Here is a 10007-nt window from a genome sequence, read left to right on the forward strand (position 1 = left end):
ATCATGTTTCTGATACTTGTGTTTGACTACTAAAAAGTAATTTAATATCTCTGATCTTTGATTTCCTTATCTGTAGAATGGAGATAATATCTGATGTATCTACTTCACAGCTTCCTTGGAGCTCAAAATAAATGATGTATATATATATACAAAGTTCTTATAAGCCCCACCACATTATATAAATGACAACTATTAATTATTATTATGCATGAGTTTGTTTTCAAGTTATCTGCATATGTGTCACATAACTCTTCTAGCCTCTACCTTTCTGAGAAAAGGGACTATGTTTTATTTAAATTATATCTTTTTCCTAGAACTTAGCACCATAGTCTCTAAGATTTTATTTTATTTTATTGCTTTTTGGAGGGGAGAATGCAGGGCAATTGGAGTTAAATGACTTACCCAAGGTCACATGGCTAGTAAGTGTTAAGTGTCTGAGGCTGGATTTGAACTCAGGTCCTCCTGATTCCAGGGCTGGTGCTTTATTCACTGTACCACCTAGCCACCCTGGTTTCTTAGATTTTAATTGAATTGAATTAGGTTCATAACAGGCATTATGCCCTGTAGTAGTTAATCTGCTACTACTACTACTACTAGTATTACTACTACTACTATTCTAGCACTAACATTTCATAAGTCTATACATAATAATATAGACTAAAAACTAAAATATATATTAGGATTTATTGGCTCCACAGTTAAAAGGGATGGGACATAATTAAAGTTTGATAGCATAAGAAATTAGATAGATAAATAGATTAATCAATCTGTATCTATCTATCATTCTTAAGTAAAAGACAATGGGGTGGTTAGTTTAGATAACAGCAGGGAAAACTCATGTGAAACTCTTGAAGAATATCTGAACCATGAACGGAGATTTAGAGTGCTATTCCAGAGGGTAACTATTTTCCCAATGACTTTTGGCTCAAACTTGAAATTTTGAATTTTCCTTCAGGGCTAAAGAAGAAAACATGGTCCCAGGGTGGCCAATCACTCTTGAAACTAAACATGCTCCTGCAGCATCATGGGAAGTTACATAACCTGTTTATGTAGAAGCAGTTTAAGTATAAAGCTGGTAAATATAGGCTTCATTTTCCTCATCAGCAAAATATGAGGACTGTGCTAGATGAACTCCATGGTCTAATCTATTTCCAAGATTCTAGGATTCCACTGCATTATTTTATCATGCCTTCCTAATTGCTTTATTTATTTACTTTTTTATTTCCTTTTTTCTTCTGATTTAGACTGATGCTACATGATAAGTATCAGTTATATATAAAGAAAATTTTTGAGAGATGTATAACCAGGAAGGAAACGTCTATTCTCTCTGCCCTTAGGTCATGGCAGCACAATGCAGTATCCGTGGAAAATTTCATATGGTAAATAGTAAGTTTTCTTGGGAGTGTCTATTTTAACAGATCAACTCTTAATTTTAATCAAAGAAGCAGGGATTTCTCTTCTGAAGATGACATCCTTTACATTCCCAGCCTTCCCACCATTCTCTTCTGCAACTGTATCTCTGCCCCATTATACTTACTGCATTACAGTGCTATAATGTATTCAAATGCATGGCTATTTTTACTATACTAAACTATAAACAAATAAAGTATGTTATAGGCACACAGTTCCGTCTTACTCAATTAGCTTGGACAGGTTTAAAGCACTCCCTTTTCAGCTCCCTAGATACCAGGAGAAGTCTTGTCAATGATGCTATGTTAATAGAAGCATAAATTAGGTTTGGAAGTGATCTTAGAAACTGTCACCCAACCCCTCATCTTACAGATGAGAAAACTGAGGCCTAGAAACATAAAGTCACATAGGCAGTAAGTTCAGACCCTTTTCCATCTAAACCTCAGGTCCATTTACTCATCTGCAGGTCAGTTAGTTTTCCTTGATGTCATCTCAACCTTTAGCAGCCTTTGTCCCTTGCATTTTGCCCACAGAACTTCCTTGATGAATCTTTCCTTAAACACACCAGACATTGTTCAGCTTCTATGAACTGAGACTCTTATCTTTATCATCAGTGATATCCTACATTGCCTCTAGGCTTGTCTCTCATCTTTCTTCCTTTCTTCGGACCTACTCTTTTTCTAGTGGGCTGATTCCCCAGCTCCTTCACTTTCAGCTATCTAATTCCACACTGTTTTTTCATTCTTTCTTCGGTCTTTTTTTTTTTTAAGCAAAAAGATCTTCAAAAGCTCTGCTTTTTTTTCATGATGTTGATCCCTTTTGTTTTATCCCCATTTGAATGGCACATAGTAATGATCTGCAAAGCAGCATTGGCCCTATTAAACACTCCAACACACCCTCAGCCATGGGATTTTTTCTTTTCTATAAAGCACATGAATACTTACATGGAAGTGTACTTAGAAGTTTTTAAGGTGAACCTTTATTGAGTACTTAGCAATATTAGATATTGTTTTACTTATCAAATTAAACTCAAATTATACTTAATTTTAATAATTAAAAACTAAATTTTAATTTTAAAATACAAACAAAAATGAGATGCAAAATATCATTTTAAAATACAATACAATGTACCCAGGCACAAAGGACTATTAATACTTAAACTTTCACAGTCATTCCATCAGTTTGAGGTCTCTCCCCTTAAAAAAAATGATCCCCAGTGTTAAGCCTTTGCTAAGATTTTTGTTGCCAGTAGATACTCTATTAAAGCAAGAAAACAAACACAAAAACAACCAACCAAAATGTATTCTGAAACCTTAACTCCATGCTGGATTTGGGATGTTCTCAAATAATCAGAAATATTCCTTTTGTTAATCTCTAACACAACTTGGAATCCTCCTTAGCTCAAAAACAAAAACAAAACTCTCTCATTACAAATGGAATTCTGGTTTTATTAAACAGAAGAACCAAAATAAAGTGAGAAAACCACTGTTCCTAAAATCTCCAAGGGGACCATACCAAAACCAAAACCAAAAACAAAAACAAAAACAAAACACAACAGGGGTTACAAATAATCATTGAGTAAACATAACTGGCATCCTGGAGAGCATATTATCTCCCTAGTTCTTTGCTCACTCACATGTTTTCCTTCATTCCCAGAAGAATTGCTAAAACTAGTAATTAAGAACAATAAATACCATTGCTTTGCCTAGAGGGGAATCTGGGATTCAAGTTAAAATAATCTAAAATTTGAAATCTCTAATTAAAGGCTACTATAATCTTACATTTCCCAAACACTTTCTGCCACTGACTTTCTCTGATAGCCTGCATATTAATTTCTCCACTTAAGTTTCCCCATCTTGCAAAATAATTTCCACAGGCAAAAGTTGTGTCTCTTTACCTAGTGTATCAAACAATTATTTTGTTTTTATTTTCAGGCCAGTCCTCTTTTTTTTCTGCAATACAGTTAGGATAATAGGTCTTACTGATATCCAATGATCTAAATTGTTGTTAGACACAATCAAGAGAGTTTTGTGATCCTGTGGACACTAAAAATTGGCATGATTTTTCCCAACTCTTCATTTTATCAGAATATAAGGGTTTCACAAGAAGATAAAACTCAATACAAATGAATAAAGTATTTTTACTATTTCCTAAAAACAAAAGAAACAAAAGCAAGTGTATTTTAGAGAAACGAATTTTTAATAATATTTTTCAAAAGTTTAACATTTCCTTTAAAAGATTGTTTTTGTTAACATTAGGCAATGATTTTATTTTTTCTATGTTGTTTAAATAGGACTATCAAGATAGTCTAGTGGACTGAGCTATAATTTGGAGTCAGAGGACCTGGGTTCACTTCTCAGGTCTGCCATTTATGTCCTTGGGCCTTAGGTTTCTTGTCTATATAATGACCTTATTCTCTAAATGTATGTTCCCAGCACCTCTATGATTAGGTTTCTCATATGAGGAAGACCCTTTGGAATTTGCTCATTCTTCCTTTGCCCCTCCATTCCACTCATTCTCCAGGGAATATGCCTCCTGATATTTATAAATCCAATGATGGGAAAAAAAAATATTTTTCTCTGGGAACTCTGACTATACAATTTTGCATTACTGTATTACTTTACATCTTAGCTAGGAGTAGCAGCAAAAGGTCATGGGGGGAGGGAGAGGGGGAGGAAATCACTGAACTAGAAATCAGGAGCCCTGAATTCTAGTCTCAGCTCCACCAATAATGGTCTGGGTAATTTCGAACACACCACTTAGCCTCTTTCTCTATACCTAATTTGCTTCATCTACAAAGTGAGAAAATGGTACTAGATTATTTCTAAGGTCCCTTCTGACCCTGAAGTTCATACTTTAAATGTGGACGAGACTACTACTGTATAGATCTCCACTCCTTTTCAAAGTCTCTTCATCTCCCCCGCCATATAAATACAGTTATATTCTAATAAGAAATATGCCCACTATGCCATAAGAAATACACAGATTTAAAAAAAAAATCATTCCATGTATTAATAGGACTAAATATTGTTATTCTTTAGCTGAGGACAAATTCTTCCTGATTCCCTACTCCCCGCCCCATTCCATTTATGGCTTCATCAGGAGGGATTTTACTTTCAAAGTCATCTTGAAAAACTTAATAACATTTGCAAAATGTTTTGAAAACACTGGGTGAAAGTAATAATTATTAATGACATAGATATCCCTGAGGGCAATTATCTAATAAAAGGCATGTTACATGTGTAGAGTAAAGGGGAAAAAATGAATGTCAAAAATTAAATCTGCCTGACCAGATGTTGACTTTCAGAGTGCAGGGTATTTACCATCCAGTTTGGATTTCTCTGCCGGGAGAATGGATGCTAATGTAGTGAGCTGTTTAGGGGCAGGATTTTTTTTTTTTATGCCATTTGTATTTGTTTTTCTCTAACCTGAAACACATTCTGTACAACTACGGTCCTACTGGCTGGAAATGAAAACAACAGGTATAAATAATCTCATCTACCCTGGCTGCCTTTGCTGAGGGTTGTTTGCTTCTTGATGCTGTGTGAGCTTTACCTTCCCCCTCCCCCCTTTTAATGCTCTGTTTATGATACAGGAGCCAATGGAAACAGGGACAAATTATGCTGAGGAGGTAAACAAGTTGTTTACAACACAGCAGGGCTCCAGGTACATTAACTGAAAGGCAATAAAAGCTTTGAGTCCTGAGCTCCTGATAGGAGCACGGCCCCTGAAGCTGCTGAGTCCTGGCTCCAGAAATGTCTGAAGGGCTTCAATAACAGGAAGTCACGTGTGGTGTCATTATCAGCTGCCGAGAGAGACAGATGCACCCAGATCAATATCAGTGTCCAGTATCAAAGACGTATTGTTATCTCACTGAGCATTTTTAACTAGGGAGAACAACAAAACTTCTCTGTATGACAGAGACCGGCAAAAGTCCCAGTGTTAACCCTCCTCTCTCCTTTTTGGTTGTTTTTGGTTTTCTTAAGGGGTCAGCTAAATCGGAAGAAGGGATCTAAATTCTGTACTTAGGAAGTTGATTTTGATTATTTTATCTAATTAAATTGGTAGTACTTACTGCTTTCAAGCTGAGAAACCCAGTAAATCAGCTAATGACAGTACTAACCTTCCTGACCCTTTCAAATCCTAAAGGACAGTGACCTGATTTATCTTCTCTATTTACAACAAAAGATGTTTGTCACTGCCCTACCTGTGGCTATTTGTGTAATTACAAATGCTCATTAACATTTTCCCCCCAAAATAGAAAAGCAACTAATTCTTCCAAATGGCCCCCAACTTGTCAGAACAAATAAAAGCTCCAAGTGAATGGAATAGGGGTGGGTGGAGAGCATTAGTTGGTCATGTGGTTGAAAAGAAACAGCGAATTGAAGCAATTTACATCAATTGCTGGAAAGTAAATTTAAAAAATAAATAAAAGCAGGTTTTGGGTCTCCCTCCCCCCAACTTTGAATTCTCTGAATAATTGCCTTAGTGTACTTCCCACAGCATGCATTCAAATAGTTTTTGAATTCTCACACCCCAACATTCCAGTGTGTTGCTATCCAACACCATACCCCATGAGGCTTGTGCACCCCAGAGCAAGGACAAAGACAAGTAATCATACTGCCAGGTACTTCCTTCTCTCTTGTATTTTTTTTTAAACATCTAAGGGCTCATGGGGAACACATGCCCACAAATGCTCACAACAACCCAGGGTACCGGTCACAGATAAATTTCTTTCTATCCATATTAAGAACCAGAGAGAAAAGGAGATCAAACAAATTACCAAAGGTCATCCCGAAAAATCAGGGTTTGTGGTTTGCTGATTCCTATTTTACAATTCTTTCCATCAGACCACAGCTTGCAGCAAAACGCCTGTGGTCACAACCAAAGTAAATTTAGACTGAGGGTAGCTCATGAGGTAGTCAGGCCCCAAAAATTGAAAAGTCATATTTTTTTTCCAGTGCAATCAGAAATTTTTTAATCCCTCACACTGTGTTCCCTAATATGTATCTTTTCATGACCTACCTACACTGTTGACTTGTTTTGGTGAAAAGAAACTCAAAAGAGGAGGGGGAAAAGCTGCAGGAAGCATTATGAGAATGAATACTCTGTGTACTGTGATAATAGCTCTCAGTACTATTCACACAGTATTATCATGGTACACAGAGTGCTCATTATCATAATGTGTCCAGTTTTTAAAAAAAAAAATTTTGGTAAGAAAAAAACAAGCCAGCAGTTTAATAAGCAGTAAAAAAAAAAAAAAATGCATTCTTAACCAACTTACTCTGAGTAGTTCAAGTTTCCAACCTGAACTGGGAAATAGGCTGGCATCCAATCCCTGCTAATAAAGTCCCCAGTGCCTAAAACATTAAACAGATAGATTTGGGATATAAATTTGAATAACCATTAAAATAGGTTAAATTTCTGAAACCATAAGATTAATCATTTTATAAAATTTAATTGCACTTATTGGGTATATAGCAATCTTATCTTCAGGCTTTTGCCTACTAATATATTTCTGTAAGTTCAATGCACCCATATTATGGAGTCTGGCATATAATATCAAAGGTTTTTGTCCCATGATGCTGCTGAAAAAATCCATAGAGCTATACTAGAGTAGCACTTCCCAAAGAGTTCTCTCCTGAGCAGTGAATTAGCAGAAACACATAAAGGAAATGATGTCTGGAAACTAAAGATGCTAAAAGTGGGTTTAGGCACAGAAGGGAGAAAACATGTTTTTCATCTTTTACAATGACGCTTTGTCAATATGAGAAGTTACTTTGTTTCACCTGAAAAATGGACAGGCTGTTTGGTCTTCAGTGAGGTGGCAAAAAGCTGAATATAAATTATGGCAATAGGGTAAGTGTTCCTTTCTGGGCCTCACGTGTCTTTCCTCCATATTTAGAAAAACCCCAAGATATTGTTTTATCACTGAGAGGAATGTGTGGGGCTATCAGAAGCTTGTGTGCCTGTGGATAAACAACTAAGCCATCAACCTTGGCATGCAGGAATTTCTCTTGGCTTAAATCTGTGCTTTGAGGTTTTATGATGTCTTCGAGAATAACGTCCATGTCTGCTAGGCCCGAGGAATGCCATGCTTACTGCAGAGCCCAGAGGTGGCATTTACTGATCATCCCACACACACCAAATCCCGCTGACAAGAGGCCTGTACAGATCCATATTGGTCCTCTGAGATGGAAAAAAAACAACTTCTGCAAGCCCAAAAGGAAGCCCCCTTCTCGACTGGCATGTTTACCAGTTTTCACAGAGCTCTCTGTGTGTGTTCAGGTGCTAGGAGGAGATTCACCTCTGGAGCACAGATCTCTCCTGCACAGATAAGAAAAGGCAAGTCATTAATGTGATACATCCCCATGGGGAGCACCAAAACTCTGCAGAATAAACAAGTAGTGGAAATAATGAATGAGAACACTTCAGGAAGCCAACAAAGCATGGCAACGCTTGCTTCTGTAGTAAACAAGGGCATGTGCCATCCCTGGTCACGCCTCCTTTGCCGGCTACAGTCACAGATTACTTGGGCAGTTTTCAAGGAGATCCCTGGAATAAAAGAGATTTCCTGTTGGTAGGATGCCTCTTTTTTAACCTTCTCCAGCTTGGGATTTGGAGGCTGGTGACCCACATGCTTAGAAGAGATTTTTTTTTTCTATTTTTTGCCACCTTGTCTGTGCTGTGGCTTTTTCTGGAAACATGTACTCTTCACACTGCTGTGTGGATGACAAGGAAAGAAAATCACTGGGCTGAGGCAGTTGCAAGAGAAAGGCGGCAGGGAAATCTGAAAGAAGCATCTTTTAGGCTGTGGGTATATATATATTCCATGTCTCTGATGTTGACATAGAGCTGTTGTCAGTTACATGCCAGGCCATGTACTTATACTACTAATTTGCATTCTGACTGATCATTATTGTAGTGGTCTGTTTTAATAGATGGTTAGCTTATCTCATCACCCTGCAATTTTCTCTTTTGGGCAAAGATAAACACACAAAGATTCACAGACCCTTGCTCATCATTTTTTTTCCCCTAATAAAAACTTGTTGCATGTATCAAACTATGAGAATTCTTTTTCATTTTAATTCTTTACACAATCATTTGAAGCTATATTGAGAGCAGCAAAGTGAAGTGGGCAGCTGAGAAATTATTTGGTAAATTCAATTAAAAATCACAATTCAGAAAGTTCTTCCACAGCAAAGATTTTATTTATTTTAACTGAATAATAGCTATATATATACATATATGTGCAAATGTTCACATGTACAAATGTATATGTACCTTTATTATGTATGTATATAAAATCTGTTTCCCTGTGTCAATACATGTAGAATGTGTGGGTGTGGGTGTGCATGTATACATATTATCTGCGTGTGTATAGTACAATTAATCCTATAAGGGCAGGTAGATAGCACAGTGATAGAGTGCTGGGCCTGGAGTCAGGAAGACCTTAGTTCAAATCCAGTCTCATATACTTACTAGCTGCGTGATCCTGGGCAAGTCACTTAACTCTGTTTGCCTTAGTTTCCTCATTTGTAAAATGAGCTGGAGTGGGAAATGACAAACCATTCCAGTATTTTTGATAAGAAAACTCCAAATGGGGTCATGAAGAGTCAGACACAACTGAAATGACTGAATCAAAACAGCAACAAAATTAGCCTCATGTTATAGATGAGGAAATTCAGCCTCAGAAGTCACGACTTTCTAAGATCAGGGCTTCTGACTGCAACTTTACTGCAACACAATGCACACATTATGGGGTCAAATTCACCATCCTCCATTTCCCTTACCCTGTAGTATGTGTGCAGTGATGGAAAGGCTTGGCTTTCCCCAAGGGAATGTTGATATCTTATTGGTGGCATGTAGAGTTCTGTAATAATTTGTGCTTTTTTGATAAAGTGAGAAGAAAGCAGAAATGGCCTTTTGCTACTGAGAATTCTATTTGGCAAGTAGGCCTCAGGAGAATCTGCCTGTTCTGCTCCATAGAGGTATTAATATCCTCTTGGTCATTTGTAAAAGTTCTAACCATATGTAAAGTGAAGGCTCAAGTCCTTGTTTCTTTTCTTTTTCCTCCTCCTTTTCTTCCTGTAGGTGGAGAGCCAAGCTATATAGCTATGATCATATAAATATGCACATTTATCTATATGTACATATATGTATGTGTTCATATGGGGTGTGAATATATGTCCTCATTCTCCAACTAAATTGAGTTCTTTAATGCCATGGGCTCTTAAAATGCCTCCTTCTCTTTCTAGTGTTTAGCACCTTATACCTGGTCATTTCTTTTTATTATTATAATCACCTATATTGCAAGGTAAGACCATATCCAAAACCAACCTGAACAATTTGGGTGACATTCCATGAAGTATCTTGTTAATTTCATATAATCTATGAGTAAATAATACCCTTGAATCTGAGTTTACTTGGGTCAACCTCCCAAAGCAACTACTTTTTTCAGTCATTTTACCCTTACTTTTTCCCGGTGCTAAAGGGGGGGGGGGGGGGGGGGGGGGTTAGTAATAGGTGGTGGATAAAAAATGCACACATAATTTATCAGCAAAAAAGAAAAAAAACATATTTACTGTTTTTTATAT

Source organism: Petaurus breviceps, unplaced genomic scaffold, assembly GCF_028583685.1.
Source record: "Petaurus breviceps papuanus isolate PSGF00001 unplaced genomic scaffold, PetGlider_PUasm1.0 214, whole genome shotgun sequence".
Taxonomy (NCBI): domain Eukaryota; kingdom Metazoa; phylum Chordata; class Mammalia; order Diprotodontia; family Petauridae; genus Petaurus; species Petaurus breviceps.